Source organism: Hermetia illucens, chromosome 6 (genome assembly GCF_905115235.1).
Source record: "Hermetia illucens chromosome 6, iHerIll2.2.curated.20191125, whole genome shotgun sequence".
NCBI lineage: Eukaryota > Metazoa > Arthropoda > Insecta > Diptera > Stratiomyidae > Hermetia > Hermetia illucens.
In genome coordinates, this window is record NC_051854.1 from 56014068 (window position 1) to 56041869 (window position 27802).

The window sequence follows — 27802 nt, forward strand, 5'->3', positions numbered from 1 at the left end:
TACATACAATAAAGCACTTGCTCCCCTTCACCTCCCCTAGGGGCTCAGAACACTGTCGCCTCCACTACACACATTATATTCGTTTAGTGGATTCTCACATATGTCAGTTCACGTTATCTTATCACAAGATTTCTCCAGCAACAACAATAAAAAAATAGAAAAAAAAACGTACATTATGGAAAAAACGATGAAAAAGAAAACATTAACAATGAAAAACCATCACACACCGCGCTTTTCTGTGTTTGTCATAAAGCTCAGCGAGAGTCGGTTGAGGGTGTAAGGTGGAGGAGGGTGGGTAGAGGTTTGTTACATTTCTTCTATGTGTACCATCCAGCCGCTTGGAGGGAATATAAGTATGCCTTCAATATAAGACGATGTAGTTATCGTCAAGATCTTGATGACATAATTCTGCATGTCAATCAAACATTAGGGGCTAACTGAATGCTTTTCTTTGAAGGCAACTTAGTCTTCGCAATTTAATATTGGCCCTCTGCTTACTTTCAGGGAATCCCCTACCGTACCAAACTGAAAGTAAAAGTTTCATCGAAAAGAAGACTACTATGATCGATTAGTCGGACTACATCTAAACATACTCAAAAAACCGAGCCATTCACATGTATTAGGTTACCACAATTCACTGGATATCTATCATCAATCAGAGCCTCGGACAGAGCCAATATCGGTTTTTGGTATTAGAGAAATTTCTTGGTAAAGCCGCCTTTCGCAAATAATCAGGGAACCCCTACAATTCAGAAATTCTGAAATTCAGGATCATGCAATTTTTTATGTAGAAATAATGAACGGTGGTGTGGAAAGCTAATTCGTAAACCTGGTTAGAAATTAATTCCGAATTTCCAAAATCTCTCATAATAATCAAAGAGGCAACAACCGGTGTAGAAATCCACTAATTTGATATCCCCAACAACTGTCTGCGGCTGTCGTCCGGGCCCACAGCATCGTTCCATCGCAGCCAAGGGTTGACACGTATTCATTTTCTATCATAGATTTTGCTCTTATAAACGGAGCTGAATCATACTTATTCATAGAATTTATGTGACCTGCCCACGGTAGAATGTTGAATTAAACTTCATCCACAACCACATACTCTTAGTATCGCTTATAGCTTTCATAGATATCAAGACTCAATCAACCGCCTTCCTTTAGCGGGCTAAAAAAATTTCGCAGAATTCTTATTTCGAACTCCGAACTTGCAATTTTTCTTGGTATGAACCCAAGTCTCCCAGGAGTACATACAATCGCCAGGACACCGCTTTTCTCAAGGCCGTATACAATTTTAACTTGGCTTTGCTATCATAGGCCGCCTTGAAGTCGATGTAAAGGTAGTGAAACTGATGTTCATATTCCAACAGTTTTGTCACCATTTGCCGCAGAGGGAAAATCTGACTTGTTGGTTGGTATGCACCGAGGATGTTTGGGCGTATAGGGCTATCCGGCCTAGCAAGATAGCTGAGGATATTTTATAGATGGTAGTTGGCGACTTGATGCCTCTATAATGGCTTCATTTTATGTATGAGCCAGATAATGCTTCGTTGCAAGTTATTAGGCAATAACTCGCTGTCCCACATATTGAGCATAAATTGTTGATGAAGCGCTTGCTGTAATTGGTCGCCTCCATATTTAAACAGTTCGGCTGTAGTTCCATCGGCTCCTGTCGACTTAAGCCGATGAATTGCGTAGGCAGTTTCTTCCATGCTTGGTGGTGGCAGCTTTTGTACGACGTCTTCACCTGGCACAGTCTTCAACTCGCCGATATTCTGCTTATTGAGTAATTCATCAGAATACTCAACCCATCTTTCCAATTCGTCTATATGGACGGAAATCAAATTTTCTTCCTTGCCTCAAACAGAATGAGCATTGAAGCATCCTGTATTTCTCCAGTTTATGCACCTATTGGTTCTTCTAAGCGATAGGTAAGACCTGGGGACTTTCACCCAAACCGATATATTGGATGCATACATCAATAATAAAACCCATTTTGATGTATGCATGCATCGTCTGGTGGCCAAGACTGAACTTTGCTAACAGCAGGAAGCTGCTAACGCAGATTCAGAGACTTGGTTGCCTAAGTATTACTGGAGCAATGAGTACTACACCGATTGCGGCACTTGAAGCTATCCTAAATTTACCCCCCATTCACTTGGAGGTGAAACGGAAAGTGGCCAACGACGCATATAGGCTCGATACCATTGGGGCGTGGAAAGGCGGCCAATCAAACGGTCATGCGCCTATCTGGAAATTCCTTGAAAAACATCCGATAGCCCTGATGCCGACCGATCATATGGTTTCCAGATTCGTCTTTGAAAAGACATACACTGTTGTAATCACCGAAAGAGAAGAATGGTCGACAAGTGGCCATGAGTCTTTTCAGATTACAAAACCTAATAATCTTCATCGACGGGTCAGTCATGGAGAATGGATCGGGCGCAGGGATGTTCTCGGAGAATCGAATTGGCCCGACCCCTCGAAAAAATTAAGAAATGCGGAGATATATGCCATTTCATTGGCAGCAGAAGAGTGTCTGCGACAAAAGTGGAGGGGTCGCACCATTTGAATCTGTTCCGACAGTCGAGAGGGATTATCAGCACTAAATGGCAACAACATATCAAGCCAGTAGGTGTGGAGTTGTCATCAGGTGCTGCTGAAACTTGGCCGACTGAACGAAACATTCATGATGTGGGTGCCGGGGCACTCTAACATCGCCGGTAATGAGGAGGCTGACAGACTGGCTCGCCAAGGGTCTGGATCCACAATGGTGGGGCCAGAACCAGCTCTTGGAATCTACTATGTGGACTATCTACTGCCAACTCTACTCTGAAGGTTGAAATTGCAAGGATTCACGCAACCGAGTAGGGAAATTTAAACTCTTACCGGCAAGCGAAAATCCTTGTGAAAGAGCCTGGAGCTACTAGAGCGGCATTTTTGTTGTACCTTATGAAGTAGGACATGAAAACCCTAGTAGGGCTTTTGACGAGACACTGCCTTTTAAACTACCATATGGAAAAGATTGGGCTAGTGGTTTCGGCTATGTGCAGCCAATGTGAGGAGGAGGAGGAGACGGCCCTGCACTTTCTATGCAGCTGCCCGGCATTCTCGGATCTCAGTCGAAGACACCTTGGCAAGGTTTTCTTCAAGGAAGAATCTGCACACTCTCTGCCTCTGGAGAATGTTCGAAGATTCGCTAAAGCCTGCGAATACCGTAGGCGGGAAGCCATTGAATAGGCAGTTGACGGGGATAGTACAATGGGCCTAACAATGGCCTGAGTGCTCGGAGCTGCGGCTCCCCCCAGTTAACCAAACTAACTAAGTGTCCTTTTCTATCCACAGGGCATTTGATAGCTATTATTATTGCGGCATCCGTTTCCCCTTATATTTGTTACAGAGGTCTTCGTTGAGGATGGTTTCAGTGTCTACTCCCAGCTGATTGTCAGGGAGAGAGGTGGTTGGCACCATTCCAACAAGATATGTTCTGCCATTCGTTAATGCTAAGAGGTGGCAGAATTCAATTTATGCATGGTCAATTTGATTGAAAATGGTTCGTCTGGGAAAACCTACGTTTGTTAAGGGTTCGTTCCACTACATCATAGAAAATGTCCTTCACCACTCTGCAGTCTTCTCTATAGGGCCGTGAATATTAATGAGGTTTGCGTTTCGAAATTTGCACAGCCACTCATTTATGTTTTCAAAGCCGATAAAAGCAGGTTTCATTTTTTGTCTGACTAAGAATCTTACTCCGACCTTATGTAACCAACTGGGTGGCCACTATAAATCTTTTACAAGGCAATAAGATGAAGCTCGTTTCTTTCATTTTTAGTCGACTCAACGAACAATCTGCACACAGGATCACAGTACCCTGTAGAGGGCAATGTGGTCAGTATTATGCTCGCCAGTGATTATTACCCTGATTTGACTCTGGGACTCTTTTACAGCTGAGTCGACTGGTATCCGACGTAAGTCACAATATAAATCCCACTGCCACAAGTGAGCACCATCTATACGACAGCTCTAACCACAGAGCTATCCGGTAAGTTAAGCTAATCCCAAATATAGGGTGGCGGTGTAAATACATTCCTAGTTTCCTAGCGGTGTGGATACATTCCCAGTTTTTTAGTTGAATCCGACTTCATAGTGTGGTCTTCTTCTAGGCACCATGTGCTACCGTCAGTTTTTCGATCCATCTTCCCATATCGGGATGTCTTACTCCTAAAACAGAAATGAGTCTTACTCCTCAAACAGAAATGAGTAGAGCGCACTCATAGTATCTCTAGCATTTTAAATTATTTGACGAACGTCAAATTAGGAAAATTTGTTGTCATCAGTGAACAGCATACTTTGAAAGATATGATATCATCTACAAAAAAATCCTGCATTCATTGCAATATGGGAATCTAGGAGGCACCATTAAGAAAGAGGGCCAAATTTTCATCTGTTCGCCGCATTTATGAAATCTCAAGTTGGAGATCGATTCAGAGTAATAAAAGCCCGAAATCTCCATTTTGAAGACCTAGATGAGTTCAGATCAAAGGCAACAAGTTATATTGCGTTAGATGAGCAGTTGCAAGATCGGCAATTGTGAACTTCATGAATGCATATACCATAGTAACACAAGTAGCGACCATGCAATTATCAGCTGTAAGTAGGAAAACTCTGTGTTACACGGGTCGTCTGCTGTCTTATATATGAAAGGAGTCAGATTGAAGTAAATGAATCCAAAACATAAATTTTAACTCGATCATATCAGTCACTTCCTTTATATAGAGATATGTGTGTGGGCGTGTATAAGGTGAGGGAGAGACAAAACCTCTAACCACATAGAATCAGTAGCCCATTTTACTCAATTCCCCTGTCTAATGGAATATCCCGGATTCGTTTATGTATCCCATAACTTCCGCTAGCAAAAGTGCTGCTCTTCCTCATTACAGGATAGATACATATGATATTGAAGAATCCCTATTCTGAACATATGTATGTCTAGTTAGTGAATTATAGCCAGTCAGAGTGCCCACAAAACTTCTGGAGATTTTTCTGCTTTTCGATAGGATAAACTATGTTTGTTTCTGACTGGAAAGTTTGTTGTGCCTAGTACCATTAAGAGTTTGCCACCCGACATTATGTGAAGCTTCTTCCCAGTTGGTGACAATAGCATTAGCCAATGCTACTGACATGACAATTACTAGTTCTTGTCGGGACGCGAGAAATTGAGTCCTCTTTTCTAAAGCATCCGAGAGCAAGAAAAAAGCACACTTGTCGCTTTTGTTCGAAAGGTAGATTCCTGCTTCAGGATCTTGTTGAGTTGTTCAGCCATCACTGTAGAAGACCACTGTTCTGGGTTCTCCCAGTTTGCTCTACATTTCACGATAACTTCATATGTATGCTTTGCGAAAACAGTATTCAATATTATATAGGGGTAAAATTTAATAGCGATGTAAATTTAAGATCAAACATACTTCACCAAATAGAAGGCAGATTATGGTGGAATGGCGAATTATCACCAATGAAGGTGTCACCACACTAGAAGAGCGATAAAGAGAGATAAGAGGAAGAGTCTAATCACATTTCTGAGTCTTTCGAAAGAAGATCCTTCTTCCTGGCTGAAGGAAACCTAAAAACCTTCTTCTATCCCAAAGGTAATATTTATAATGAAAGACTTGGAAAGGAGCGAATGGGAGAGAATTCACTTCGATATCTTTGTATGAATAATAGAAGTAATTTATGAGAAAGCTGATTACTTTATACCAATTTTTATTTCATGGACTGAGAAAACCATTTGGGCATTTGACAAAGTTCAGGACACGCAGACGCGAGACCTTTATTGAATATAAAGGCGATTAGGGTATGTTGACGTATGGGCCATATGAAAGTCGTGGCCGATCTGATATGAAGTCCATTTCTCCTTCCCAATTGTTTCGTCATTGTGACTCCAGATGACATAAAATTATTCAATTCAGATAGTGGTAACCACATAAACCGTAATAATATATTTATTGATATCATAACGCGTCAACAATTTCTACGCATCATTGCTGGAAGTTCTTAGCGATGCACTTCAATTTCAACCATGATTTGTCCTCCACGCTACTTTAGAGTGACCCAATCGCTGAGGAGGTATTAATTTCTATTAAATGGCATATTTCGCAGTGGAATTGTCTCTTTTTCCTGATGTGTGAATTATCGACTGCCACATCCTTTGTTCAGCACGTCCATGGATGTCTAAATCGTACGCCAATGCAGTTTTTCGATTAAGATTGTAGGAAGCCAGGGTATGACATGACGAAAACAAGCATAAACGTAGATTTTTTAGCTTAGCCAAGAAGAGTGTCACCTTGATGTTGGTTGAGATAGTTGCATTTCATATCCAACGAAGGCGGCTTAGTAATGTTAACGCTTCACGTGACAACGAGTTTGGCATTACTGTTAGTAGACATAACGATACCGAGGCCGACACAATTTCCAACCCCCTCAATATTCTGTCCATTAATGTAGATATAAAAACTGCCATAATGAATCAGACTGAGAACCTTAGTTTTGTTGATATTTCGCTTCAGTTCGCCCCTACTTACTTCCTTCTTCAAATCCAGAGGCAATTGGTAAAGGTCCATGATGTCATCAGCGTAGTGGAGGTTTTTAACGAAAGATGCCATAATTCATTGAACTCCTCCGCCTTATAATAGCTGTTATTTCCTGTAGAATTCCCCTCCTCTCCAGCCTTTTCAAAACCATTGCTCCACAATGATCGGCTAACTGTTATTATATTCAGCGAGAAGAAAACAGCAGATAATGCTTCGGGCATAAGAAAAACATGTTCGCATATCATCATAAAAATGATGAGGTAACACAAGAATCTTCCATTCAGATTCCATAGGACTGCACTTTACGCCGCCAACATAGCATAGATCTAGAGCCCCCTCTTAATAAGGTTTTGTGTTTACTGTCTGTTTGTCTGTCTGTCCGTCACACGCATTTTTTTCGGGGCCGGTTGTAGCGATTGACACCAAATTTGGTAGAAAAGTGGGAACTGTGAACGCTCGCGCATACAGTGAGTTACATCCTTTTATGTTGAATTTAAGGGGGGGAGGGTCCCCATGCATGCAAAAGGAGGGTGTAAATTTTTTTGTCATCAAATATAGTAATGTGGGGTATCAAATTGAAAGTCTCGGTTAGTACTTTTCGAAGCCGGTCTTAGTTTTGGCTTTTGTTGGAAAGGTGCATTCTAGAATCACCAAATTGCGGCAATATAGACTATAGTATAGAGCATGATCCTACCAAATTTGGTCAAAATCGCACCACTATTAATAAAGTTATAATAGGTCAAAGCCGCCGCTTCTGTGCAAATTTAAGACTTTGAATGTCAATATTACTTGAAAGTGGATATTTTCACATAATAAATGCATATATTACGTGCTACATACTAATGGGAGAAATGCACACTCTCTTTATAAAAGAAATACACAAAACCTTTCGTACCTGAAGCGTCTAGTTTCCGGTTTCCCGACTTGTTTTTTATTTTAATCTATAATAGGAGCAACGTTTTATTTCGACAGTCTTTCAACTTTGACCTTTCTACTCAGTAAAAAGGCAGCAATATTCACCCCAAATCAGTAACCCCATAAGCATAGCTTTCTTTGGCTTCCCGTCATTTAAAAAACTTGAATGGAATAGGGTAGAGAATGTCCATTTTAACGTCCTGTCGGCAGAAAAATTGCTTTCCTAGATATGTTTATACATAGTTTATCAATTTTATTCAATTTGGCTAACCCCACTTGTTGCGCAATGTTACAAATGACCGTAAAAAATCTATTTTTATATTTTGTGCAGTTATGTATAAAATGCAAATCCATATATGAGGAGAAGGAGAATTTTAAGGTCCGGTATGGATAACCGGTGGGAGCATTGCTCTGCCTGCTGCAGCTGTCTCGCCACAATCTGTGGCAACCACTTCAGCAGGTTCGCGTAGGCAACGGATGAAGTGGTCTGAAGAAATGAACATCTTCATCATCCGCTCCTACTACGAAATAACGGCGTGGGTGGGTACAATACCTTACCGCCCCTTGCTGTACCAGAGATTCATCGAACGTTTCCCCCAATTCGCGCACGTCACTGTTCAGCGAGTCGCAGGCCAGCACCGCTTTATTACTCGGAGCGGCACAATCCCGATAATCATCAGGGAGCGTGTTCGACTTGAGGTCATCGCGCAAACTGATGACCAAGAGTCGATGGGGGCAGAGACGGCGGCATCTACAACACCATGCCGCACTGCAGGCAACTGTTTCAGTACTACTCACTTATGCATTGTGACAGCCTTAAGTCAGATTGCATGGTCAGAAAATTCGCTTTCGCGTTATTGGTTTGAGTGACCGAAGAGACCCACCATGGAAAATTCGTCTGGAAGGTCGGCGTGACTCACTAAGGCCGGAAATTGCTAAGCCCACTCAATTCACCTCTGGCAATGCCAGCAGACGGGTGAGACTCCCATATTTGAAATGTTGGACACATTAAAGCAGAAACTTTCTGTTGTATGCAGTCGGTTGCTACGGTATGGCAAAAGTTACTTCAGACGTGTCCAGAGGAACCAGGAACCAGCGTTTTCAGATCCCTCAAAGAATCCCAATCCCAGAGCGTCCAGGCAGTACAATTTTCGGTAACGCAAGCGATAAAATGCTGGTGTGGATTTTGGGGGTTGCCCGCCCACCATACTGAGTTGATAATCGCTGAAAACACTCACCATGCCACAACGTCTGGCATGGATTTTGCGGATGTTACCGAAGAGGAAGTTCGACGAGTCATAAACAGCTGGAAAAACTGGAGGGGCCCAGGTCTGGATCGGATGCTGAACTTCTGGTACAAAAATTTCACTAGTATACATGGTCGGTTGGCACACAGCATAAATCAGGTCATTAGTCGGACAGAGGAATTTCTACCCTTCCTCACTGCGGGGATTATCTACCTTATTTCTAAGAGGAACAAAGTGCAGGACCCCGCGAACACAAGACCGATTACTTGCTTATCAACGCTCTACAAATTCATAACGTCCATTATTAGTGGAAGCGTTAATGCGCACCTCGAGACCAACAGCATTTTGTCCGAGGAGCAGAAGGGCTGCCGAGTTGGGTCAAGAGGTTGCAAAGAGCAACTCGTTATCGACTCGGTAGTTGTGCTTTCGATAGCCTCCCGTATACCTGGCTAATCGATGTCCCACATCTGTATCGCATTGATCCCAAATTAATAAAGTTACGGCAACCATGGTAGGATGCCTTATCACCTTATCAGTGTGTTCATCTGAGGGTACTAATTCCTTAGAGCCCATCCATATGGTTTTGCATAGCACTGAACCCCTTTCATGGCTACTGAGTGATGCTAGACAGCATGTTTTTGCAATAAAATATGGCCTACGTGCTAAATGTGAACTGACACCCTTGATGTACTTAGATGACATCAAGCTGCATGCTGGTACTGACGACCACCTTAGAAGTCTGCTGCGAATAGTAGACATATGATATTCGAATGGAATCTGGATTGGGCAAATGTCGAATCCAAGCCATTTGCAAAGGACATCACAAGCCGCATGCCGGACATAGCATTGATGACCTCCACATCGAAGCTATGATCGTGACAGACTTTCAATACCTAGGAATTCTACAAGGAACCCATGCTCGAGTTGGTGATCTGAAGGATGCCCCGCTGTCCGAATTCCTGCGACATGTAAAGCTGGTACTGAAATCGCATCTCTCGGGGAAGAATAAACTAAGCGTATTGAATATATTCGCTTTACCTTCACCGGCTTATGCATTCGGAATATCGCCCTGAACGAAGACCGCGACTCACCAGACCCTACCTCATCTTTCCTCTGGGAGCAACATGGCCGAAAATGATTACACGTGGAAATCACTCCTTTATATATAATAGCACACCTGACGTAGGTATGAATTATATTGAACTTAGAGCCACAATAATTCAGTTCAGTCCTAAGCTTAGTTGTAGCTAGTGTCCGTTCCGGTCCGATATAAAGTAGATACGGATTTTCATACAATCAAAAACCTTCCGTCGTGTATCAACTGAGTCCCGTACGATTCAGGTACGATAAGTGGCGAAATAGCTTAGAACTTTACTTCCGCAAACTACCAATGGCTGAAACATCCGAAGAATGGAATGCCCTTTTGACAAACAATAAAAAGAAAAAGTGGACTATGTAGGATGTACAAAGTATCAGGATAAACCAGAGATATTTAAATCGTGCAAATACTCAACAGAGTAGAAAACTAAGATGACAGAACAACTCAATTTACATATGCCAGGACGAACCCCTAAGGAAGGATGCTCAAGAAATACAGTTTGATTTTATAACTGGTAATGCAAAAAGAAACTCACCCTATGAAGGAGTTAGAAAACAGGGCGACTTCTCAGCTTTTAGACGGTGCTTTGAATGGGCATGTCCAGGTATACGCAGACAGTACTAGGAGAAGATATGAGTTGCAAGAAGATCGATTAGAGGAAAATTTCCGTTTTAAAAGTAATGATAAAAAATAAACACAAAAAAATCAATTCTATTTTTACTTTGGATCAGAGGAAACATTTTATTTGGTAAAACAATATTTCCGTTGGTATTTCCTTTTCCACCAAATAAAATTTCAAACCAACTGATTATGACAAATTTCTATATTTAGCTATCAATAAAACAGCTCGGTTAGCACAATAAATCCAATAAATCCAATAAACATTAGAAATCGTAATGCAAAATGCCAGGTTGGTATGATCGATGATCGATAGAACAAGGTAGGAAAGGGGAAAACGGCCAAACCATTCCAGTTGAAGTGAAATGAAATAAAATAAAATGTAAGTGAAATAAAAATTCAATGATGGCTGCTCGCAAGCAATAGGTACTCTCAATCTACTTGCGCGCACTCCAAGATAAGATAAGCCTCAAAATTTATTGAATAGATACTTCCAATTACCGTCACAAATATTGAACGTGAATGTGGCGTGCACGAAAAACACTAGCATTGGGCACTGGGCATACTCAATACCCCCGGTTGGGCACACCAAAAAAATGAACCATGAGGTTCAAGACTGCCTTTAAAGTACGGTAAAACGAATCAGAGAATATATTGAAATTGTCTTCATGATCGCCCAACGATATGGGCTGGAAGAAGGAAGGAACAATTCACGTTTGATGGCTATAAGTTAGGTGCGGTGGTGGAGGACACTACGTGCCTGAGTCTGAGGAGCTTTACTTTATGAGCGTTAGCTGCGTGAATTGCCTCTGAACGATTTCAACATATATTATATATATATATTGATTCCAAGGATTCATAGCTACAACCATGGAGAGAGCATTACAATCAATGGTAAAATATTCTACGGTTAGGAAGTAGAAAACTAACTAATGGTGCTTCATCTGATTTGAACGAATCCACCAACCAAAGAGTTTCAAACAACTTTCTTCAAACACTATAAAATTCTCTTCATTCCTCAAAACTTAATTATTTTCCCGTTCAAAAATGCGCCCTCACAATGCACAATTATCGAAAACATCAAGAAGACAGAGTATCTTTCTGAGTGCGTAATCAAGAAGTCGAGCCCATCCTACAATTTCTCCTTCTCAACAAACCATCTCGAGCCTAAGAAGAATTCATTGGCCAGTTTAGCTACTGGGAGAAATTATGGAACCTGTCAAACATCCCATATGCCATCGTTAATTTTCCCCCGCAGAAAGCCATTTCGTAGCCATCAAATCAGGCAAGCATCGCTTAAGCGTGTTCACATAAAAATACAAATATACATGGAAAAGTGTACATCGGTCATGCATTGATTTACAATTTTTAGATAATAACAGCCATTATCATTATTACTACTATAAACATTAGATGGGAGCTGCCTATTTGGAAAGTATTGATGGACAAATTTGAAAGTATCTTGCAGATGAAAAATGTTTTGCACTTTGGGAGGAACGTTTCAATGAGTCTGAGTCACATTTATCTTATACTGAATGTAACAAAATAAGGAAGGATGTTGGTGTTTGTTTCGATAACTCTAGTGATTTCCAAGGGCTGCAACTATAGTGCAAAGTGAAAGATTCTCAATGTCCTATATAATAAGAATGATATTGGTCAGCCTTAGAGAAAGGTAAATTAAATGTCGGAGAAACCAACCGTTATAATTTAACTTTTAGTTGAGAAAAAAGCCCTAGTAGGGAACTATCGAGAATAAACTCTGAGCCATTAACAAGATGGCCAGACTCCACACACGCAATCAAACTTCACATTTTTAAAACTAAGAAGAAAGTACAGAAGGAACGAATGAATTTTGTCGATTTCTCCAGATTAGAAAGTTGTGACGCTGATTTTATGGTCAAGAAAGCAAGGCCGACAAAAATGTTACTAGAACGAAAAAAATACACAATTCGAGCTGTCACCCCCAAGAAAAAAATACTTCATACGAAAACATTTTCCAGATGTCACAAATCAGGAGGATTTAACGAACTCACCTATTCAATAAGCTGTACGCCCACTCTAGACTCCGAGGCGCCATAAACCCCCAAGGAGGAGTCGATTTTACAATATGTAGGAAGATTCCTAATTCATTCAAGAAATAAGGCTGGTCAAAGTCAACTATAACCATCATAGAACTTAAGCTCACATATCATCCGCGGTCATAGAAAAAGAATTGAAATTGTAAAAATGTAAAAAAATTTGCTCTAGAGTGTGGTTGTACATACTCTCTTCTAAACGCATTTTTAAGGGTTTCTGGAAAACAAAACCTTATTAGAATTGGTTTTCGGTTTTTCCATCTGTCTGTCTTTTTCTCTTTCGAATGGACTTCTTTGAGAAATGGTTATACCTATTGACACGGGAAAAGGTAAAAAGATTGGAATTCTAACCCCTCCTCGCATACAATAAATAATATCGTCCTACGTCGAATTTAAGGTAGGACCCCATCATGAAAAAAGAGCATTTAACATTTTTTTGTACCGAATTTAACTATGTGGTTTATCAAATCAAAGGTCTCGGTTATAACTATTGTTTTCACATTGGCTGCAAAGAAAGAGGAGGCAGTCACCAATATCAAAAAAATCAGAAATTACTCAACCGAGAAATCGAAAGAAAAATTATTGCAATGCCCCAAAATACTCCATACTGCGATGTCTACTTAAATAAAATTGGTAATAATATATTACGACATTTTGTTATTTTCCTGGCAACCCCATTAAGTTCACTCAGAAAGCATAAAGTGTAACGATATGGGCCGTAATATGGGGCATAATACGGGAAAGTTTGATAGGAATTCAATAATTATTAACAAAGTTATAATAAGTTGAATTTATTTATTTTACGTAAATTTGCTGGATCCTTTCTTGGGCTTACTGGTTTAAATTAAGACCAGTTCATTTCTTAACATTTTTGCGCTAAGATATAAGAAAGACAAAAAGAAAGCCTCTAAGAGGTGATACTGCAGACGAACAAACAATCCAAAAGCTGTGTGCTTTCAATATAAAAGGTCCGAATTCAGCTTGCTATACAATACGTTTATAATTTCAAAAACAACACAGATGGCACACAGGAAAATAGGCGCTTCAGGTGTGAAAGGTTTTGTTTATTTTTGTGTGAACAATTTGGGTGCTGGTTGAATGATGAAATCCATGCACGGTTGTTGACAGCCAGCAGAGCCTATTTCAGCTTACAAAACTGTTCCGCTCGAAACGTCTCACCATAAGGTCAAAGCTCTTACTATATAAGACAATGATCTTGCCAGTCTTCATGTATTCCTCGGAAACTTGGGTTCTTAGCAAGAAAAATTGCGAACTCTTGGCTGCGTTCGAGAGAAGAATCCTCCGAAGAATTTTTGGCCCCCTACATGAGGATGTACGATTCCGTAGGCTACGTAACAACCAAATCTGTGAGCGATACCATGACCGTCAGGTAATGGATAAAATCCGGCTCAATAGGTTACGGTGGACGGGTCACTTAATCCGGATGGATGAGGATGATCCCACCTGGAAAGTCTATAAGGGCAATATCTATGGTAGAAAAAGAAGACGAGGCAGACCTTGTCTAAGATGGAGCGATGGCGTAGGTCAGGACGCCAGACAGCTTTTAGGGATATCGAATTGGTGGACCTCGGCGCAAAACCGGGATGTCTGGAGTTCCTTATTAAGGCAGGCCTAGACCGGATACCGGTAGTCTCCTTTTGCGGCTGGGGCCAAGTATATTTGTGGCCGTATCCATGATAACGTTCTTCAGGTGGTTGTGAAGATCATTTGTTGATGCTTCATCTCCAGGTCCTCTATTGACTGCGGTTATTGCGGCATCCACTTCCCTCTTATAGGTGTCGCGGAGGGCTGTGTTGTGGATGGCTTCAGTGTTCACTCTCACCTGACTGTCACAGGGGATTCTAGAAGCAAGTACAGCTACCGTCAAAATCTGTAGGACGCAGTAGTAACAGCGATAAAGAAAATTTGTGGCAGGATGGACAACAACAAAGCATCGAACCACGTTGATGTACTCAATAAACCTTTTAAGTAAGAGCTAGTCGTGGTGCCTAAAATTGGTATACTGACAGCGTACAGATCCACATGTCTTTTAGATACTATCTCAAAACGACTATGGAATGAGCAAACTTCAACAGATTGGTTTGCCGGCACTGAGAGACTGGGGGGTTTATCAGAGCAAAAATTTGGTTTCTGAAGAACCAGATCAAATACTGGCGTCATCAAGATTTTTAATAATCTGGCCAAATTTTAAAATCCAGAAGGGATAGGGCCAGCTAGTATTGTGTAGTGGCTACCATAAGTGTGGAAAATGCAAAATAAATTCGGCCAATTGTAACCTAATGAGGGGGTCCCTGACGATATTCGGAGTACAGAGTTACGTGGCTGCAATTATAAGCAGTTACCTGAAAAAAATGATTCGGTGCTACGCCTGGTTCCTTGGATAAAGAATATGATAGTTTGTCGAGTGTCTCACAAGCTTCCGTGAGGGGCCTGTCTGGGAAGCTACCTGCATATTCAATACAATGTCCAGAAGTTGAGTGCGGTATACATTTCAGATGAGGCGGATGCTGGAATGATACCAATACGTTAGTCGATAATGTAACGCGCATCTAGAATAAAAAACCTAAGTCATTTGATCAGCTTTTGAAGAATGCCGAAGAAAGAAAGGCGCTAATTAGATGACTACAACGATGGTAACTACTGGAGTGAGTGCATTGAACTCAAACATTAAAGTCTGAATGCAGGTTATCCATGGAGAGGCTAACTCAAGAAGACTAAATACGGGAGATTCGTCTCCCTGTGCATTGCTTGAATTTGTATGGTGAAAGAAAAGCGTTGGACATATTCGTCTTTCTTCAATCACTTACGCATCTTTCTAAGGCTGGTGGAACGGAAAAACATAAAAAAGAAAACCATCTAGGCTTCGTTCGTCGACAGACGCGCCACTTGCCTACCACGTTCCTATCACGTGTATATGCAGTGACATCCCGTGTCACCTAGAAACTCGATTTAAGTTACGGATATGAGTTCGGACGAAAGTATGTTAGAACGAGTACTTCCTGAGTACTTCCATCCTCCTCGTATTCCGGCATGCTCTTTGCTTCAATAGTAAATAGTTTCATTGGAAAACAGGCGTTTGTTTGTTTGGATGAATTCGTCGCCAAAACACATTTTCATCAGAACTCGTATCCATAATATCCGTACTCTTCCTGTATGTAGTCTTCATCGACTCACTATAATCTCAATCGATTTCTGGGCATGGAGTATATCACAATTACCTTCATAGGTTTAAATTAGGTAATTCGTCTAACTGTCCTAACACCAATAGTGTCCGTAAAACTTAGAGCCCATCTGCTTTCATTATCCCAGATCTATGAGTGAATAAAAATAGGATGCCAGCTCTGCAAATATAGTGGGAGGAATGCTTGTGTAGCTTTTCAAAAATCCCTAAATGCCTTTGAAAGAAAGGTGCAGAGAATGATTCTGAGAGCATTCCCACAACAGAGAGCTTTAAAAGGCAGGGCACATTCCACCCAAAATAGTATCCAAAGAGAAAACTGCTGGATCAAAGTCGCCAATATGCAACTGACTTTATTTTCGAAATCCGAGTAACAGAGGTAGTCAAGAAAATGAAAAGTTGAGAATTTTGGTACATTCTGATATATATATTATTGTGACCTCCGCGAAAGGGATCACAAAAGTATTATCGCTATGTTCATTGTGAAATTACTAGCAGCATGAGATATTAGCAGTACTGAAGTTGTTCCCATAGCTTTTTGCGCAGTTAGACGCTTATATACGAGAGTAGTTATTCTTGCATTTAGTTAATCAGGAGTTTGTGGCGCGGCAGGATTCGCGGCATTCGAAATTTATTATGAATTGTGTTAGTTTATGAAATTAATTTTGTTTTTTAAATAAAATTAAGTTTAACAGTATATAATTCATTAAATACTAAAAGTTGATATGAACTAAAAAAACTTAATGGACTGCTCGCAGAATGGGAATCTTGGTTCCAAAAAGGAAATGAAATGAACGAGTACAGCCAAAAGTAATAAGTAATGCTAAGAATATATTTGTATTGGATAGGGAAAAATATTGGCAAATTTTAACAAATATGTAACGTCGAGGAATGATGCAAGGCCGGAGTAGGGCACCCCAACATATGTAGTCTCAGCTTAGAACCACTTTCATGCTCCCTCACTGGTGCATAAATCAGTACTCTTCTTACCTAGGTACTCATTCGAAATATCTAGTGTAAACATATGAACCATTATCCCTGAATTCAGTTAAAAGAGTTTAGACATCATTTACTTTTCCGCAGCATAGTAGCCTACTTTCATTCTTACTTTCCCGTAAAGGATCTCACTAATCGTTGTAATGGAGTAAAGTAGTAGTCTTAAGGAAAAATTACGATGAAGAAAACAACCCCCCGTTTGAGTGATGTTCTCCCTTCGATGATACCTTGAAGTTTGAAATCAATGAATCAATGATGTCAAGGTAATGACAAAAAGTGAAGCCGAACGCTGGGCACAGGTTTCACTAGAGTTTCTAGTATGATGGGCTTTCGTTTCTGAAAAGTACTGGCTTTACAGTGAGAGTTTCAAATTATTTAGCAAGTATGTATGCAGAAGTTCACTTGAAACACATACAAAAAGGAATGAATGACTTCACATATATAGACTTTACAAGTCTAAATCAGAATTTTCCAAACAAATTGTAATTTTTCCAAATTAACTTCAGACTTTCAAAAATCAATTTCAAATGCAGAATTTCTTCAATATTTTGCTATAAATTTTTATACCAATTTTTCACCTTTAGAAGAAAAAGAAGGGGGGATTCTTTGAAAAACATCTGACCGGACCAACAATTTTCAATTTTTACTTATTTTAATGGACCATGGTATTCAGTCTAAATCTTTACTGTTTTCATGATCTCTAGATATAAAATCGGGTACTTGTGGCTGCAATTAATTCTGCTATTTCGTATAGAACATCATTACTGTCCACTGACAATCGAGAAAACTTCCCAAATATTAAGAAATTTAACTTGTGAGGTTGCTCATTACTTTCATACACTTACCCGGAGCAAGCGAGTAGTTGGCAGCCACCTGCCTTCATTACTTTATGTTCTACGGAAGTTATTTTTCCGATAAAAGTTACTTAATTAAAATAGACGTAGGTTCAAAGAGGTGACCGCAATTTCAGGATTGAATCTCAAAAGTGGATTTTGGATTTTCAAAAAGTATGAAACGCCTTAAACCATCCTAGAGGACGCCATATATTATTATAATCCTAGACCGAATGCAGTTTATTAAAGCAAATAATGATAGAAAATGGACGAGTATCTCAGACTTTTTCAAAGAATCCCAACTCCATCCTTATCCAATGATTAAAAGTTTTTATAAATCTTTATAGTAAAATATTGAAAAAAACCTGAATTGGAAATGGAAAATTCTGAAATTGATTTGGAAAACTCTAAAGTTATTTGAGAAGGTCTGAAGTTAGTTTGGAAAATTCTGAATTCTGAATTAGACGGGCAGCACCTATAAATAGGTCTCTAGTACTATATGTGTCATATTCACGGTAATCATGATGTCAGTATCGCTTTTCTATGACATAGGATGTGACAAAATCACAAAAAAATGGAAACTGAGTTACTACACCTTTATTAGTAATAAAAAGACTTCTAAAATACTTTCCAATATTATACCACTTACTATTCTTTGTCTTTTCGCGCGATTTGGTACCCCTCCAATGAACTTAAGGGTGGTTTTCCATTAATTTACAAAAATTAGTAATGTATGTAAAAGTATGTAAAAGAAGACGAGGCAGACCCTGCTTCCCCCAGAGATGGAGCGATGGCGTGGGTCAGGACGCCAGACACCTTCTAGGGATATCGAATTGGTGGACCTCGGCGCAAAACCAGGATGTCTGGAGTTCCTTATTAAGGCAGGCCTAGACCGGATACCGGTTGTTGCGCCGTGGATGATGATGATTATTATGTAATCTTGTTTGAGTAGATGTCGGAGTGGAATATACTTCGAGGATTAGATTGTATATATGCAGGCGCCTCATTTTTTTGGATTTCTGGGTTGGATTCCTTGCTAAACTGCACAAAAAGTTAAAGCACGTTACCTCAATAGATAATAGATACCAAATAACATTGCAAAGATCACCTTTCATTCACATAACCGTGCATATGATCTTATATCGTCGCGCTAGAACGATTTGCATTCCATTTATTACGTTCATAGTGTAAAGTGCACTTTAACGCCTGAAGAATGAATCAACCTCTCATGAAAAAGAAGAAAAAGAAGTAAAAGATCCGATATAATCCAATAATATCTAATAATATAGTACAGTATTTTTCCATGTAAACAATAGGGAATCATGATTTTCGCGTACGAGCATTACTTTGCTTGACATAATTAAAAGTCTCTCATGCACAAAATCGAGATCATATTTTCTCACCACAAACAGAAAAGAGAACAGATTCACAAACGGTAGTCGGCATCGGCACTCGATAGTCCGACGGGCTAGTACTGGGAAATATTACCTAGACCGACGCTATACACACATCAACCAGCAGCCGATATTCATTCCAAGAAATAACATTACAAATCAATTACTTAAAGCCCAGAATCCGCATCCCCATACTCAGAGACATCCGAAATTACTTTCTAGAGCAAAGCCAGTCAAAAGAATAGGCAATCATAACAAGTATCAACTGCCGCCGCTACTTATACTAGGAAGAGCAGTAATGTTAGGTGATGTTTTGAAATGTGATATTACATTACAAAACAATACATAACACAAAAATAATATCACCATCGCTTTTGTAATGCAGTGATGTTGATAATGCGGTGATATTAGGTAATCCGGTGGTACTATAATATTTGGTAATGTTTGGATCACGCTCGGTGATGATAATGTGGTATTACATTTTAAGGTGATTTCACTTTTGTGAAATTACATACATAAATCACCTACCCATCTCTACTTTCAGTATGAGTGGAATATGACAGTCTCCGTCCGTTCACCAAATTTCGTTTCAATCGATACCTCCTTCCTCCCCCGTGGTCGGTTTCCGAAATTCGAAAATATCGTCCTGGGTAAAAATTGTGGTGCAAGGAAGCATGAAGATGTTAGATGATCATCAAACTACTTCTGGGAAGGAATTGTAAACTTGAACGAAGGACTTAGATATATCAAAAAGTTATATTGAATAAGTCGGCACGAAAAATAAATTGTATCAAAATACTTAATGCACTACTTTCCTAAGACAACTCTGTAAGGATGGAAGTGATTTAAGGGCAATTGTATTTGACTTACTCATTTTCCTTCATGAAATATCATAAATGTCCACTATAATTCAGTAGCTTCCTCCTAAGTCTATGAGATTTCTAAACTAGTTAATCTAGCCTTAACCTATTACCATTCCAAAGTCATACCGCGTAGGCAGAGAACATAACGACATTATTCATCATTGTGTAAAAACAAAAATCTCTCAGTTGCTCTGCTATCTAAATCGAAATTGCATTAAGCATTAAATCCTTCGGCTAAATCGCCGGCCACCATCTTGATTAATAGCGTCCGCCGTATCTACAGTAGCCATTTCATTTCAGAAAAATAAATTATTGGTCTAATTTTGAAATTTCACAGCTAGATGAGCTCCGCGTGCATGTAGTCCATTTGTAATAGTACATGCTATTCACCATTAGACAAAGAGTGGAAGGAAAACAATGTAGAGTCCATGCAGGAAAAAACAACAAATTGGAAGCTTCTGGTTTGTGTTTAAGTGGAATTGCGATTCATACAATCGCTGGAAATTTGAAAAGTGAGAAAAACAACTTCCAACTCATCGATAAGATTCCATTAAATATAAAACGAATAAAAGAATATCAAAAAACCTGTGTCAGAAATTACTTAGCCAGAAAAACTGCTGATAACGCGCCTCATGTCTTATCAGGGACGTTGATCTTCAGCCAATAAATCACTCAATCCGCAGTTAATTCCAAAGAATTATAAGGTAGCCAGAGTTTGATTGTTCCACGGCGACATATTTCCCAGGTTTTGCTTAGAATTTCTCGCCCCAGTTAGCCAATGATTTTCGAGATCATATACTCATAGCACACATTATATAAACGGATTTTTAACCTTGCATTCGGAGTTCGTCATTGGCGTTGGGGGAATAATTCACCACATCACGACATCAATCTAGACACTTGTCGTCACCTCAATTTGGGTGCTTGAATTGAAATAAAATTCAATGCCTTGATATTATCTAGACAACGGCACGACTAGAAACACACCACGTAAATATTTCAAGAAAAAAACTCGAGCTGCCGAATTTTGGCATGGTCTTCTTTCGATTCCGCCATATTGGATGGAAACGATGTGGGAATTCACTATTCACTGCCTGAAAGCCAATATAGGGAGGTTTAAACTTTCTTGAACACTTCAATAATCTTTCACTTTCTTTCATAATCAACTGCCGACACTGGATGTACATATCCTAATTTAGATTTCGTTTTTGAAAAAAAACCGTTACGCGGATGTTACTAAAACTCCACCGAAACTGTTACTGTCAAAAATTCCTCCTTTTCCAACCAACAACCGCATTTATCGTTGCCTATCGAGGCCTTCCTATCGTTTTAACATTTTGTTGGGTAAAAATTCTAATATCTCAGAATAGATAGTGACGACTAGATAAGTTAACATATCAACTCAGAGATTTCGTTTTGTGACAATAAGTAACACTTCCATATCAGAACTTTATGCATCATTTTATAAAGTACGCGACGTGATTGTAGCAGTCACGGGTCACCGACCTTAGGCAACGCCACACCAGAGTCTCCCTAGACAAGAAACGCGGCCAACAGAGCCTTCCGTGGCTACGTAAGATGTTCCCTTCCGAAAATATGAAGTCCTGTCGTACATTTTCTACAACTGCTTACATTATCTGCGCAAGATAGCGGAACATTATCGAACAGATTCCATGAGATATGCCCACGGTAATCTGGAAGTGATAATGTCGCTGATTTCGATGTTGATTGAAGATATTTCAAACACCAGGGTTAGGTTAGCCGCGTGCTAACGAGGCGAAATCAAACCATTAATCTAAAGGCAGACTACCGACGAACAAATACCACTTTTGATGGAGCCTTTGCTTCAAAGTTCTTAAGAATCAGATTTTGATTCTCTTAAAAACCATAATATTGTTTCTTTCCTACTAGAATAAGATTAGGAGAGCATTTACAATGAACGGAGTGATTGAAGATTGTTGGTTCCCCAGCAATTTGACTTATGTTGGACATAAGTTGGTTATGGAGCGAACGAAATTCTAAAAATGTCTATGGTCGATATCGCGATATTTTGCCATTCTTGAAGGATTATGTTTTTTAAAATATTTTTGTTAGCGAAGGATACTTTGTGGAAATTTTTTTCTTCAAAAATAATCACAAATCTTCAGTTGGATTAAGATCCGGTGAATATGGGGAAGTTTTGAGTTGTTTCGGGGTGTTGTACAGCAACCAGAGCTTAAAGTTTTATGTTTGGGATCGTTGTCTTGTTGGAACCAATACACATTGTGTAGGTTTAATTTGGCAGCACTAGGGTTCAAATTGCGTTTTAATATATCTAAGTATTTCTACTGGTCCGTAATTTTATCGATAATTTCCGAATTTCCGACTTCATTAGCAGCCATACACCCTCAAACCATAACTCCGCTGCCACCGTGCTTTACTGTTGTTGATAAATTTTTCCTGTCCAGGGTTGTTTTTGCTTTTCTCCAAACCATTTGCTTCCCATCAGAGGCAAATACGTTAAATTTACTTTCATCGCTCCAAATGATTTTTTTCCAAAAATCGGGACTGTGATTAACGTATTTTCTAGCAATTGTCTTTTCTTCCTATTAACTTTGAAATGAATGGGTTTCTACGAGAAACTCTTCCATTAAAGTCGCGATTCCGGATTGTTCTTCGTACCGTTTCCTTAGAAACAGGTTTGCAGATCATTGCAGAGGCTTCAGCTCGTAGGTTGTTTATGGACTTTTTTAGTTCTTCATTGATTGGCTGTTGAATTTACCGTTCATCGAGAGGCGTTGGAAGCCTTTTTCGCCCCCTACCAGGTCTATTTATCAAACTTCCTTTTCATTTGTTTATAATCGTTCTTCATCATCATCGTCAACGGCGCAACAACCGGTATCCGGTCTAGGCCTGCCTTAATAACGAACTCCAGACATCCCGGTTTTGCGCCGAGGTCCACCAATTCGATATCATCCCTAAAAGCTGTCTGGCATCCTGATCCACGCCATCGCTCCATCTTAGGCAGGGTCTGCCTCGTCTTCTTTTTCTACCATAGATATTGCCCTTATAGACTTTCCGGGTGGGATCATCCTCATCCATACGGATTAAGTGACCCGCCCACCGTAACCTATTGAGCCGGATTTTATCCACAACCGGACGGTCATGGTATCGCTCATAGATTTCGTCATTGTGTAGGCTACGGAATCGTCCATGCTCATGTATGGAGCCAAAAATTCTTTGGAGGATTCTTCTCTCGAACGCGGCCAAGAATTCGCAATTTTTCTTGCTAAAAACCCAAGTTTCCGAGGAATACATGAGGACTGGCAAGATCTTGTACAGTAAGAGCTTTGACCCTATGGTAAGACGTTTCGAGCGGAACAGTTTTTGTAAGCTGAAATAGGCTCTGTTGGCTGTCAACAACCGTGCATGGATTTCATCATTCAACCAGCACCCAAATTGTTCACACAAAAATAAACAAAACCTTTCACACCTGAAGCACCTATTTTCCGGTGTGCCATCTGTGTTGTTTTTGAAATTATAAACGTATTGTATAGCAAGCTGAATTCGGACCTTTTATATTGAAAGCACACAGCTTTTGGATTGTTTGTTCGTCTGTAGTATCACCTCTTAGAGGCTTTCTTTTTGTCTTTCTTATATCTTAGCGCAAAAATGTTAAGAAATGAACCGGTCTTAATTTAAACCAGTAAGCCCAAGAAAGGATCCAGCAAATTTACGTAAAATAAATAAATTCAACTTGGCTGACAACAACCGTCAGGATAGGAGAAATTGTCAACGGTCTCAAAGTTGTATTCTCCTATCCTTATTCTTCTTCGTGTTTGACCAGTGCTGTTTGATGTTGTTGGTTGATTCGTCTTCGGTGCTGACGTTGCCATCATATATTTTGTCTTGCCTTCATTGATGTACAGCCCAAGATCTCGCGATAATCGCCGCCTGCTCGATCTGGATGAAGGCAGTTTGTACGTCTCGGGTGGTTCTTGCCATGATGTCGATATCGTCAGCATAGGCCCGTAGTTGGGTGGACTTGAAGAGGATCGTACCTCTTGCGTTTACATCAGCATCACGGATCACTTTCTACAGGGTCAGTTTAAAGAGGACGCATGATAGGACTTGTCGTAGACCATTGTTGATGTCGAATGATCTTGAGAGTGGTTCTGTTGCTTTTATCTGGGCTCGCATATTGGTCAGGGTCAGCCTAGTCAGTCTTGTTAATTTCGTCGGGATACCGAATTCTCTCATGGCCGTGTACAGTTTTACCCTGGCTATGCTATTATAGGCGGCTTTAAAGTCGATGAACAGATGGTGGAACTGTTGTTCATATTCCAACAGTTTTTCCATCACTTGCCGCAGAGAGAAAATTTGATCTGTTGCTGATTTGCCTGGAGTGAAGCCTCTTTGGTATGGGCCAATGATGTTCTGGGCGTATGGGGCTATCCGGCCTAGCAAGATAGTGGAGAATATCTTATAGATGATACTCAGCAACGTGATACCTCTATAATTGCTGCACTGTGTGATATCTCCCTTTTTATGTATGAGACAGATAATGCGTCTTTGCCAATCGGCAGGCATTGATTCGCTGTCCCATACCTTGAGCACAAGTTGATGAACCACTTGGTGTAACTGGTCGCCTCCATATTTAACCATTTCGGCTGTAATTCCATCGGCTCCTGGCGACTTATGATTTTTTAGCCGATGAATTGCACGGACTGTTTCTCCTAAACTTGGTGGTGCCAGTATTTGTCCGTCGTCTTCATTTGGCGGGACCTCCAACTCGCCGATGTTCTAGTTGTTCAGTAGCTCATCAAAGTACTCAACGCATCGCTCCATTCTGTCGGAAATCAGATTTCCCTCTTTGTCTCGGCAGGATGAGCATCGAGGTGTATAAGGCTTCATCCTGCTTTTCTTCTGCCTGCATCTTGGTAAAACTTCCGCGCCTGGTGCAGTTGCTCCCTGTACTTTTCTAGTTCACAGACTTGTTGGTTCTCCCAGGCTTCCTTTTCCGTCTGTGAAATCGCCTCTCCGCTCGACGGAGTTCGTGATAAGTCTCTGCGCGTGCCCGCGTTCTTTGAGAATGCAACATTACTCGGTATGCGGCATTCTTCCGTTCCGTTGCTACCTTACATTCATCGTCAAACCAGCCATTCCGACTCCTTTTGCGGCTGGGGCCAAGTATATTTGTGGCCGTATCCATCGTTCTTACCGATGAAAATTATCTCCCGACAATTTTACCAACTTCTCGATAAGTTTTCTTTTCACAAACGAACTTAACGATAATTTTCCGCTCTTCAACTGTTGTTTCCTTCCTCATTTTGTTCTAAACTGTATATTCAAAACAAATCCGGAAAATTTGCAAATAATATATATAAAGAAATATTTTCAGATAATTTCAATCGATAAACACCGTCCGATCACTTAGAAAATCTAGTTAAACTTTTTGTGCCTACAATTTTGTGTCGCATGAGTTCGCAATTTTCGGGGAAACCCCCTTTAATTTCTAGTGTAACGAATTTTTTGTGATGGTCGTGTGGTCATGTGTATGAGATGAAATGCTTGCTCAAATGAACAGGTTCATTTCTAAAATTAATGAGAATTTACTGAAATATTAAAGATTTTTAAAAAAAATTACTATTTGTGGAAGGAAGCTTAACCAAAGCCGCACATAGATCCAACTGCAAGGTTAGGGGTTTCACATCAGAATATTTAACAGAAAAACTACTATAAAATATAATGGAAACATAATTGGGAGGAATATTTAGGTTAATTAAAATATCCCGGATTCAAGACTCCCAATATACAAACTTTAAATCAGCCGTAAGCCGGTACCTGAAAATTTGGGGAAGATGAAAGGCTTTCTAATTTTCTTGAATTTTAGGCAGGCTACTTTTGAATATACTCAATGAAAAATTGGATATTATTTTGCTTAGAGTAGTGGCCGACAAACATTGGAATATCTCCCAAAATGAATTACATAAGCCAAAAAACTATACTTAAAATGGGACGCCATTTAACATTCGCTAAAGTAAATCCACGCATAGGGTGAAACAAAATATGGGAAAATGAAACATCACCGCAATATACTGATAAGACGAAACTATAAAGTATCTCAAACATTTTTTAAATCGTGGTGCGGAAAGCTCGTGGAAAAATGTCTCAAAAAATCAAACAAGTCGGAATACTGAAAGCTGGTGCTTCGGGTATAAAGGTTTTGTGTTCATTTTCTGAAGCCTAAATTTCGTTTAGACACACCGCTGTGATTTTAGATTTTTCGATTGGATAGTTTCTGAGAACGGGACCTGTTACACTTTTTTCGTTTTTACGTTTCAACCGATATCAAATATGTAGCAGTTTTGAAAAGTACTAATTGAGCCCTTTGATTTGATACGCCACAGGACCATATTCTGTGAACAAAAATGTTGCACCCCGTCCCCGCCTTAAACTCAACAGTAAGTGGCGCTACTTGCTTCACACACACACGTTCTCAACAAATTTTATGGTAGAAAAGGAAGACGAAGCAGACCCTGCCTCAAATGGAACGATGACGTAGGTCAGGAAGCCAACCAGCTTTTAAGGATATCGAATTGGTGTACCTCGACGCAAAGCCGGGATGTCTGAAGTTCTTGACTAAGGCAGGGCTAGATCGGATACCGGTTGTTGCGCCGTTGATGATAATGATGATTCTCGTCAAGACCCGCCTCACAAAGTTTTTCGAGAGTTTGTGTTAGGGTCCACGTTTCACACCCCTAGCATAGCGTAGAACTTGTTATCGTATGCTGGGAACGTGTATGCGTGTATGCTTGGAAATTTGCTTTCCTGTATATGCAGCTGGCTTTCAAAATTGGCATAACTTAGTAGACTGTGTTTGCGAGCTGATTTCGGCGTTTCATTAGTTGTACACCTAAACAAATAAAGTTGTCTTCATTTTCAAAGTTGTACCCTTCAATCGTTACATTTCGTCTAGTGGCCGTCATTTTTCTCGTTAGCGGCATGATTTTCCTCTTGTTTTCCTTAATTCTTAGACCAACTTCATTTGCTGTTTCATTGATTTTTATAAAAATCTCGTTTGCTGATGTGAAAGATCGCAACATGATGTTTATATCATCTGCATATGCGACGGATTGGCAGGAGTTATAGAGCAGGGTGTCTTTTGTGTTCACAGGCAACTTTCATATACCTGCTCATTGCCAAATTGAACAGTAGGAGTACCAGTCCAGTCTCCTTGCTTTAGTCCGACGTTTGTCTTAAACTCATCTGCCCTGTTGTGTGGAGCATTGCCATTTTGGTAAGGCTGGTAAGTTGAAATTCCAAAGTCAAGTATTACTTTGTACAATTCACTTCGGTTAATACGGTCATATGTTTGCTTGAAGTCAACGATTTTTTACGGAAAACCATGTTGAATTCCCAGCATCTCTCCATTACCTATTCGGCCGTAAATAGCTAGTTAATTATCAATCGTCCAATCCTTCTTGATATTCACCAAATCTTCTCGCCGTACGTTCTAATTCTTCTCTCTAATATTTTTGTGAAGACTTTTTAGATCGCACGAGATGCCTTTATATGGACCGCATATCAATTTGTCTTCTTATAGTTCTGTGTAAAACAAAACCTTATTACAATTGTCCGCCTGTATATCTGTCTGTGTGCCACACCCAATTTACTCGAAAATGGCTAAACTAGTCGTCACGAAAATTAGGGAGAACGTTACATATGGCATCGTTTTGCACTGGGTTTAAGGAGTCGTCAGCGACCTTTGACGGGTCGCTTACGAAACGGGGTGTATCGTCCCCGAGGTGCCCGAGTAAGTAGTTCTGACTCCCTATCTGGCAGTATACCTACGTCCTAGGCAGTAGTCTCCAGAAAGCTTTTCGGTGAAGAGCGAACCGCGAATGACACACGTCGGAACACACTGGGAGTCTCCGGAACCGTCGACAACTCTCTGTCGATGTCGACGGGTGATATAAGCATAGCTCTGCCAAGCT

General features: G+C 40.1%; 1 protein-coding gene across 2 annotated transcripts in view; it reads right to left on the reverse strand.

Moving 5' to 3' along the window:
- LOC119659850 (GATA-type transcription factor SRE1) overlaps positions 1-27802 on the reverse strand; it is a 63534-nt gene that overhangs the window by 19080 nt on the left and 16652 nt on the right. Inside the window, exon 1 of one of the 2 annotated variants that reach the window (XM_038068152.1) lies at positions 20428-21369. The exons of the other annotated variant lie outside the window; for it this stretch is intronic. The gene's annotated coding sequence lies outside the window, so the exon portion shown is untranslated. Of the gene's footprint in view, positions 1-20427; positions 21370-27802 lie in introns of those variants that run through there. 2 annotated transcript variants of the gene reach the window in all.